The sequence below is a fragment of the Vigna unguiculata genome, chromosome 3 (assembly GCF_037176805.1).
Source record: "Vigna unguiculata cultivar grain cowpea cultivar isolate G323 ecotype 2 chromosome 3, ASM3717680v1, whole genome shotgun sequence".
Classification (NCBI taxonomy): Eukaryota; Viridiplantae; Streptophyta; class Magnoliopsida; order Fabales; family Fabaceae; genus Vigna; species Vigna unguiculata.
Genome location: NC_140794.1, coordinates 34,715,366 through 34,726,082, shown reverse-complemented (window position 1 = coordinate 34,726,082; position 10,717 = coordinate 34,715,366).

Here is a 10,717-nt window from a genome sequence, read left to right as displayed (position 1 = left end):
TGATTGTAACTGAATTTAAGGCTACCAAAAGTCATCCACAAACTTTGACCAAAGGTTGGTTCTTAAGTTGGCATATGGACCCTTATTTCAACTTGAAGATAAAGAAAAACTAAAGCCCATTAATTGGTTAAGCACAAACACAATTTGGTCAGCCAATTTTACAAAGCATTGGGCCATTATTTCAATAAAAGAAACTGCATCAACACGGCGCATTAGTCCTCCTCCATTTGACTTATATGCAATTGACATCATACCCTCCTTCTTCGAGAAGATTTGTCCCGAATCTTAAGACACTAGTTTTAATGTAAGTTTATTATGATCTTGTGAAGGACTTTTATTTTTTCACAAGTTGAAAATAATTCTCTTCTTGCAGGATCAAATTCAACTTAATATTTGTTACTTTCCAATGGTTGCAATCCGTCGATAACATTTCTTGGCGACAGTACCCCACCTTGATATGTAACAATAAATAATTCCATGCATTGTGTTTGACGAATTTGCTTCTTATCGACGGACCAAATGCATAATAAATCACTATGAACAAGCTTCCTTTTTAAACATGGAAGTTGGGGTCTTTCATTCACATGCTTATCCTTTTGTTCCTGTAAAATGACATCACAAACTGTAGAAGAAAAAACATTGACGAATAAACTTTCTCTAGTTCCATTTCTTTTTCTATATTTTCCCTTCCTTCTGCAGTTTGTATTACTTCTTTTTCTATTCTTTCTTATTATGTTTTCTCCTTCAGCCTACGTTGATCCTTACTGACTTGTCTTGGTGTCATAAATTTCTACTTCTTTTGATGTCCCTCATGCCTCGAATAAAGGGAACGTTCATCAAGATGGAGTGTTTAAAAACGAAGCCATGCCCCATCCCAAAAGAAGATGACAAGAGTCCATGGGAGCAATAACACATAACACATCTTTCACACATTGCCATGTACTGAATTTGATCCATGCTTGATCCAGATGAAAGGTTGCTGGTAACTGGAGTTTCTCCACCAATCTTTGGCTCACAACATTGTTTTCGCTTCCGTAATCGAATGCAACTAAACATGGATGGCCTTCGGTTAAACACTTTGTATAATAAACTTCCTTTCCTATTCCAAATCTAGATAGCCAGGCTCTGAATACCAAATGATGTGAATCCACAGGCTCGATTCGTTTGACTGATCTATCATTGTTGGAATGCTAACAAGCAAGAAATTTGAGAAATTATTTAAAATGAGAAAATGGAAACATAAAAGAAGATGGAACGGAAATTGATAGACATCACACTTCCCAGAATGGAAGATAAGCCTAAGAGTTGAAACACACAAAGGGATAAAGGACCTTTGATTAAACTCATGGATTCTTGAATCACTCAAGAACTTAGGAGAATCACTCTCACTAAGATAGATGAGATAAAACTCGTTTATTTTCTGAATAAAACACAGCTTGCCTTCATTGATGAAAATGGTTCAACTTATATAAGAGCTTTAACCATCAGAATTACAAAAGACACATAAATTTCAATATCATCCCGCTTAAAGCTATTAATTAATGATCCACTCAAGCTACTGACGATCCGCTACTTAATGGTTGATTGTAACTGAATTTAAGGCTACCAAAAGTCATCCACAAACTTTGAGCAAAGGTCCTCTTGATCTTCCAAAGGTTGGTTCTTAAGTTGGCATATGGACCCTTATTTCAACTTGAAGATGAAGCAAAACTAAAGCCCACTAATTGGTTAAGCACAAACATAATTTGGTCAGCCAATTTTACAAAGCATTGGGCCCTTATTTGAGTTAAAGAAACTGCATCAACACGGCGCATCAGTCATCCTCCATTTGACCCATATGCAATTCACATCATACCCTCCTTCTTCGAGAAGATTTGTCCCGAATCTTAAGACACTAGTTTTAATGTAAGTTTATTATGATCTTGTGAAGGACTTTTATTTTTTCACAAGTTGAAAATAATTCTCTTCTTGCAGGATCAAATTCAACTTGATATTTGTTACTTTCCAATGGTTGTAATCCGTCGATAACATTTCTTGGCGACAGTACCCCACCTTGATATGTAACAATAAATAATTCCATGCATTGTGTTTGACGAATTTGCTTCTTATCGACGGACCAAATGCATAATAAAGCACTATCAACAAGCTTCCTTTTTAAACATGGAAGTTGGGGTCTTTCATTCACATGCTTATCCTTTTGTTCCTGTAAAATGACATCACAAACTGTAGAAGAAAAAACATTGACGAATAAACTTTCTCTAGTTCGATTTCTTTTTCTATATTTTCCCTTCCTTTTGCAGTTTGTATTACTTCTTTTTCTATTCTTTCTTATTCTGTTTTCTCCTTCAGCCTACGTTGATCCTTACTGACTTGTCTTGGTGTCATAAATTTCTACTTCTTTTGATGTCCCTCATGCCTCGAATAAAGGGAACGTTCATCAAGATGGAGTGTTTAAAAACGAAGCCATGCCCCATCCCAAAAGAAGATGACAAGAGTCCATGGGAGCAATAACACATAACACTTCTTTCACACATTGCCATGTACTGAATTTGATCCATGCTTGATCCAGATGAAAGGTTGCTGGTAACTGGAGTTTCTCCACCAATCTTTGGCTCACAACATTGTTTTCGCTTCCGTAATCGAATGCAACTAAACATGGATGGCCTTCGGTTAAACACTTTGTATAATAAACTTCCTTTCCTATTCCAAATCTAGATAGCCAGGCTCTGAATACCAAATGATGTGAATCCACAGGGTTCGATTCGTTTGACTGATCTATCATTGTTGGAATGCTAACAAGCAAGAAATTTGAGAAATTATTTAAAACGAGAAAATGGAAACATAAAAGAAGATGGAACGGAAATTGATAGACATCACACTTCCCAGAATGGAAGATAAGCCTAAGAGTTGAAACACACAAAGGGATAAAGGACCTTTGATTAAACTCATGGATTCTTGAATCAATCAAGAACTTAGGAGAATCACTCTCACTAAGATAGATGAGATAAAACTCGTTTATTTTCTGAATAAAACACAACTTGCCTTCATTGATGAAAATGGTTCAACTTATATAGGAGCTTTAACCATCAGAATTACAAAAGACACATAAATTTCAATATGATCCCGCTTAAAGCTATTAATTAATGATCCACTCAAGCTACTGACGATGCGAAACTTAATGGTTGATTGTAACTGAAATCAAGGCTACCAAAAGTCATCCACCTTGATATGTAACAATAAATAATTCCATGCATTGTGTTTGACGAATTTGCTTCTTATCGACGGACCAAATGCATAATAAAGCACTATGAACAAGCTTCCTTTTTAAACATGGAAGTTGGTGTGTATCATTCATATGCTTATCGTTTAGTTCCTGTAAAATGACATCACAAACTGTAGAAGAAAAAACATTGACGAATAAACTTTCTCTAGTTCCATTTCTTTTTCTTTATTTTCCCTTCCTTCTGTAGTTTATTTTACTTCTTGTTCTATTCTTTCTTTTCCTTTTTCTCCTTCAACCTACGTTGATCCTTCCTGACTTGTCTTGGTGTCATAAATTTCTACTTCTTTTTATGTCCCTCATGCCTCAAATAAAGGGAACGTTCATCAAGATTGAGTGATTTAAAACGAAGCCATGCCAATCCTAAAAGAAGATGACAAGAGTCCATGGGACCAATATCACATAATAATTCTTTCATACATTGCCATGTATTGAATTTGATGCATGCTTGATCCAGATGAAAGGAAGCTGGTAACGGGAGTTTCTCCAACAATCTTTGGCTCACAACATTGTTTTCGCTTCCATAATCGAATGCAACTAAATATGGATGGCCTTCGGTTAAACACTTTGTATAATAAACTTCCTTTCCTATTCCAAATCTAGATAGCTAGGCTCTGAATACCAAATGATGTGAATCGACAGGGTTCGATTCGTTTGACTGATCTATCATTTTTGGAATGCTAACAAGCAAGAAATTTGAGAAATTATTTAAAACAAAAAAATAGAAACATAAAAGAAGATGGAACGGAAGTTGATAGACATCACACTTCCAAGAATGGAAGATAAGCCTGAGAGTTCAAACGCACAAAGGGATAAAGGACCTTTGATTAAACTCATGGATTCTTGAATCACTCAAGAACTTAGGAGAATCACTCTCACTAAGATAGATGAGATAAAACTCGTTTATTTTCTAAATAAAACTCAGCTTGCCTTCCTTGATGAAAATGGTTCAACTTATATAGGAGCTTTAACCATCAGAATTATAAAAGACACATAAATTTCAATTACAACCCGATTAAAGCTATTAATTAATGATCCACTCAAGCTAATGACGATGCGCTACTTAATGCTTGATTGTAACTGAAATTAAGGCTACCAAAAGTCATCCACCTCAATATGTAACAATAAATAATTCCATGCATTGTGTTTGACAAATTTGCTTCTTATCGACGGATCAAATGCATAATAAAACACTATGAAGAAGCTTCCTTTTTAAACATGGAAGTTGGTGTGTTTCATTCACATGCTTATCATTTTGTTCCTGTAAAATGACATCACAAACTGTAGAAGAAAAAACATTGACGAATAAACTTTCTCTAGTTCCATTTCTTTTTCTTTATTTTCCCTTCCTTCTGCAGTTTATATTACTTCTTGTTCTATTCTTTCTTTTCCTTTTTCTCCTTCAACCTACGTTGATCCTTACTGACTTGTCTTGGTGTCATAAATTTATACTTCTTTTGATCTCCCTCATGCCTCAAATAAAGGGAACGTTCATCAATATGGGGTGTTTTAAAACGAAGCCATGCCCATCCCAAAAGAAGATGACAAGAGTCCATGGGAGCAATATCACATAATACTTCTTTCACACATTGCCATGTACTGAATTTGATGCATGCTTGATCCAGATGAAAGGTTGCTGGTAATTGGAGTTTCTCCATCAATCTTTTCGCTCACAACATTGTTTTCACTTCCGTAACCGAATGCAACTAAACATGGATGGCCTTCGGTTAAACACTTTGTATAATAAACTTCCTTTCCTATTCCAAATCTAGATAGCCAGGCTGATGAGAAGCCTCGAGTCAAGGGACCTACAACAAGAGCCATGGCTAGGAGAATACAAGAGGAATGGGCCTTAAATGCGCATGCAAGGCCTAAGATGAACTTCGCATGGGCCAAGGAAGATGTGAAGACCTAGCCTAGGACATTTTGCTTGTAAATACTAGATTAGGATTTTATTTTGGGCGCAGTAGAATACGATTTTCTTTGGGCCATGTATTGGGCCTTAGAGGAAATTGGGCTTTAGAAGTAATTTTGGACCAAAAAGGGGAATTGGGCCAAATGGGCCAAGAGTAGTGTGTCTACTCTAGAAAAGCCTAGAAGCTTCTCAAACTTGCTCTCCAAGGATGAGAGTTAGCTTCCCATGGCAAGACAAGTGTGTCTTGCTTAGGTGGCAAGTCACACCTCCCACATGCTCCTTTTTGGCTCCAAAATTCAACTTTCTAGACTCCTTTTTCCCTCCACTTTTTGGAGACCCCTTGGTCTCATTTTAGCCTATAAATAGAAGGCTTAGGAGATGTATTTTTCAGCTTGAAATTCAGTAATGAATTGCTGCCCAAATTTGTGCACAAATCTCTTTTGAGCTCACCTTAGAGTAAACTCTTCTCTAGTTTACTTTAGTCTTCTTCCTTAGGAGTTGGCCTCACCTCTCTTAAGAATCTTTTCACCTACACCAAACTAAACACCTTAAGCTTCTTTCCTTCATGCTTCCTCATCCAACACCATCCATGGAGCCTCCATTCTTCATGCAAGCATCAATGGAGACAAGAAGAAGCCATCATGTGGTATCAGAGCCTGGTTTTAGTGAGTTAAGTGCTTCTTCTCCATTTGTTTTTCAATTCCGTGTTGTTCATCACTTCTCCTACTTGTCTTGCTGTTTTTGTTCATTTTATTTTGAGTATTAATGTCTTTTTAATTTGGTTCATCTTCATTTGCTTCATCTTGAACCATCCTTGTGTGCTTTAGGTGTTCTATTTGGTTTCTACCATTTACTTTTCATTTTAATTGAGTATTTGTTTTTTTTTGTTCGGTTCAATCTCTTGATTCTTGAGTTTATTTTGATTTTAAGATCCATATGTTTTGTCTAGAGTCATGTTTAGTCCATATATGTCATTAATTCCTTGTTTAGCTTTTAATTTTCTTTGAATTTGTTGGTGATGTGTTGCTGAATTTTTTTCAGATTTGAGTGCAGTTTTTAATCCTTAAAAATTAACACTCTCTTCTCTCTTTGAGCCTTGGAAATTAACCTTCACATCTAGATAACCTTAGTTATCTTAATGTCCAGTGGGAATTTTCCTTGTGCTTGCTTAAAATCACCATAAACCACACTAAATTTCCTTTCAATTAATTGTGCTTTGGTGCTTTTTCATTTCTGTTTTTGAGTTCAGATTGCTATTTAGATCTTAGCAATGTCTTAGAGTCAATTTCCATTGTGTTTCATTGTGTTTCATGATCTTCTTTTGATTCCTTTAAGTTTTCTTCTCCTTTGTGCTTTTTGTTTCCATTAAAATGCAAATGATCAAGCATAGTGTGGTGGTGATTCTGTTTTGTGGTGGAAACTAGCTGCTGTAAGAGCTATAAAAAGAAAGAAAAAGAGCACAAAAAGAATACAAGCAAGTGCCAAAAAGAATCAAAAGAAAAGATCAAAAGAAAGTGGCAAAAGAAGTACACTAGAATCACTACCATCACTTGAGTTTGAGAGCATTATTTTGTTGCTTTTTACTGCTGTTCCAGTTTCTGTCTGACTGCACACTGTTTGTATTTGATTTATCATAAAAAATTTGCCGGTGCAAATCCAAATCTAATTTTTTCCTCTTTTAGCTAAGACATAGACGAAAAAGTGAAAAAAAGAATCATTGAAAAATGTTGAGAAATGAAAAAATGAAAAATATCTGAAGCAGAGGCCTGAATTCACGTTTTTAGACTGGCAGTGAGTGAAAAATCAAATTTCAGTGCAGTTTTCTAGCTTATTTTGGTTGTTTTTCATCCATTCTAGTGCCATTCATTAGGTAATTCATTTGAGTGCTTATCTTGTTTCTTTACCTTATTTCTAGTTTGTCATTTCTTTGGTAATCCTTTGAGTTTGTCATGGCATTATTCACTTTTGGTTTACCAATTATAATTTTGTGCTTTTCTTGCTTTATTTCTTGACCTCTTTTGGTTTGGTTTCTATATTTGGTGCATACTTCTTTTTGGAGGTGATCTAATTTTCCTAAGGTAGCATCCTAGGAGGTGGAGTACCTAGTCCCGAAAGAGAATCCTCTTTGGTGAGATCAAGAGGAAGTGCAAGAGTGAAACACTTGTGAGGACCAAGCCAAGAAGACAAAGCCAAGAAGACCTTTTACATTTTGCGTACTTTGATTGTATTCAAATTGAGTTGTAAAATTGTAATGCTTTCCTTCTTGTGTTCATGGCCTAGTTAGGTGTCTTGGGGGAGTCTTAGGTACTCAATCCCATCTCCTAACTAGAACCTCTTCTATACATTAGTGAAGCGCTTTTAGTGGTGAAGTTTGAAGGTTCCAAGTGCCTTCTACTTCTACCAAAACTTAGGCCGCATATAGCTTATAATCTTTCTTGTTTTTAATTTTCTTGTTTGATAGTTTAGTGTGTGTCAACTTAGTCTTTGAATTAATTTCATTTAAGAAGTTTTGTACAAAAGTTTCAAGTTCCCTTGGCTAGGAAAGACTTGGTATGTAAGCAATCCAAGTGATTCACCTCTCTTTCCTGGAGGAGAACTAAAAGCTTTTGCTATCTACTTCTTCTTTGAAATTTTCTTTTAAAGACCAAAATCTTAAAAAAAAAATAAAAATGTCTCAACCTCCTTCTCAATGTATGAGTGCTTCAAATGAAGAAGAAATAAGTTTGAAACAAATTGCCTTTGATTTGAGAGCACTACTACGTTGGAAGGAAGATGAAATAATTGCAAGGGAAAGGGAAAAACAAGAAAGAGATAGATTTCATCAACTTTTAGATGAAGAGAGGAGGGGAACAAGAAATATGGAAAGGTTGCATGAGAGGATGAGTAATAGGAGTCAACATTTGTACTCCCACACTCCAACACTAGTCACACACTATGAAGAAGATAGTAGACTAGTTGACAACTTCTATCAACCTCCTCCTCCTCTAAGAAGAGAAAGAAGAGAGCCTAGGGAACCAAGAGCCATTAGAATAGACCTCCCTCACTTTTATGGGAAAGATGATGTTGAAGCTTATCTTGATTGGGAAATGAAGGTTGAGCAACTCTTTGCTTTCCATCAAATAAGTGAGGAGAGGAAAGTACCCTTAGCTACCCTTAGCTTCCAGGGCAATGCTATGTATTGGTGGACTGCCCTCGAAAGAGATAGGAGAATCAATCAAAGTCCCGAGGTCAAATATTGGAATGACCTCAAAGGAGCCCTTAGAAGAAGACATATTCCCTCCTATTATCATAGAGAGCTAATGGATAAGCTCCAAAGACTCCATCAAAATAAAATGAAAGTGGAAGAATATAGACAAAAGATGGAGTTATATATGATGAGGGCTGGGATTAGGGAGTCCGAGGATACCACCATTGCAAGGTTTCTTAGTGGTTTAAGTCTTGAGATAAGAGATAGAGTAGAATTGTTGCCCTACCAAGACTTAAATGACTTGGTTCAACTTTGCATAAAGGTAGAGCAACAAATTCTAAGGAAAATTTTTCGAAATGACTACTCTAACTCTTATACCAAGAAAGAATTCAAGAGGGAGGGTAAACAAGTTGATGAAGGATTGACCCCAACCAAGGATGGAGGCACATGCTTAAGAAGACTAAGCATGTTTAGAAAGGAAGTTCACTAATCCTTCATCCCTTTCATTTGTGTTTGTTATTTTTAATTCCCTAAGTTGACTTAGTTGAATCAACTTTAGTTGACTTGTTGACCTTTGACTAGGTTTGACTTGTTGACTATAGTTGACTTGACTTAAGCCAACATGCTAATCTATGTTTATTTGCTTTGTAGGTTAATTAGGAGTAAGAAAGCAATGCTAGGTGGCGCATGGTGATTGGGGAGCATAAATGATGTGGAGGAGAGAGTAAAGCAAAGGCATAAAGTGTAACATCCCTGGCTACCCCTCCTCGGGCCCCAGAGGCTGTCAGGTTACTACAGCCTAATGCACCCCAACCCCTCACCCTTCTCCGTCCATTCATACTGGGTGGGTTGTTGCCAGTGGGAATCGAACCCCCAACCTGACCTTTGCATCATTCACCCACAAATCAAGAAAACCTCAATTCATTCATGCTATATTAGATTTCGTATCACTAAAATTCACCAATCACATACTTAACATTCAAACAAAAATTTGATGATACTATATCACCATTACAATCAAAATTTCTAAAATATAAAACAAATGCATCACATTTTTTTATTATAAACAATAATTCAATCAAACAAAACTTAAAATCTTCTTTCAAAGGAAGAGATTAAACTAGTCAGCTCCCCTTACCTGGTGTTTTAGCTTCAACAATTCCAAATGAATTCTTTTTTTGTTTCCCAAAGCTCCCCTCCTTGCCTCCACTCTAATTCCCTCTCTGGATTGCAATTTCTCAGAACTCCCTAGCCACACAATATGACTCTTTGCTTTCTCACTCACTCCTCCCCCTCTCACCAATTCAGCCCAAAATAAATAAAAAAATTATAAAAACGAAATTAATTTAAATTTAAAGTTTAATAGTCATTACTACACCTAAACTGCTACCTTTTTGATTTCCAGAGAATTTCTACAGTTTCTAGATCATTTAACCACCTGGCAAAATAGTAAAACATAAGGGTAATATTCATTCTAGCCGAGATTCGAACCCATATCCTTCCTACCCATCAAACACATGCACACCAACAAACTATCATATGATTCCTATTAATTCACACATTCGTATGAACCTAAATCATGTTTTCACGTTCACGATATAATTGCAAAATAAAACAGAATTAAATAAATCTACTAATGACATACTCAGGACTTGAACCCAAGTCCCCTCAACATAATCAAGTGCTCTAAACCACTTAGGTTAACATTGTTTCTTGTTTAGGATTTATCAAAGAACTCTCTTATGGTAGTCTCAACCCCTCATTTCTTATACTTTATTAATTATTAATTTTTATGAATTTCCTGGATCTCACATTACTCCCAACTCAAAAGAATTTTCGTCCTCGAAAATTTCACTTACCAGGAAATAATTGTGGATATGATTCCTTCATGAGGTCCTCCATTTCCCACGTTGCTTCTTGTGTTGCCTCATCCCAAAGAACCTTTACTGTCCGGATTTCCTTCCCTCTCAGCTTCTTGACTTGAGAGTCCACTATGCTTACCGGTCTCACGTCCAGGGTCAGATCATCCCTGAACTGGACATCATCGGTCTCTAACACATGGCTGGGATCCGCAATGTATTTACGCAACTGAGACACGTGAAACACATTATGTAAGTTGGCTAGATGTGGTGGCAACGCAATTTCATAGGCTACCAGTCCAATCCTCCTGTTAATCTGATATGGCCCTATGAACTTCGGTGTTAACTTTCTGGATTTGATTGCTCTCCCAATGCCTGTAGTCGGGGTGACTCGTAGGAACACATGATCCCCCGCTTGGAATTCTAGCGGCCTCCTCCTTTTATCTGCATACGACTTCTGTCTACTCTGAGTCGCA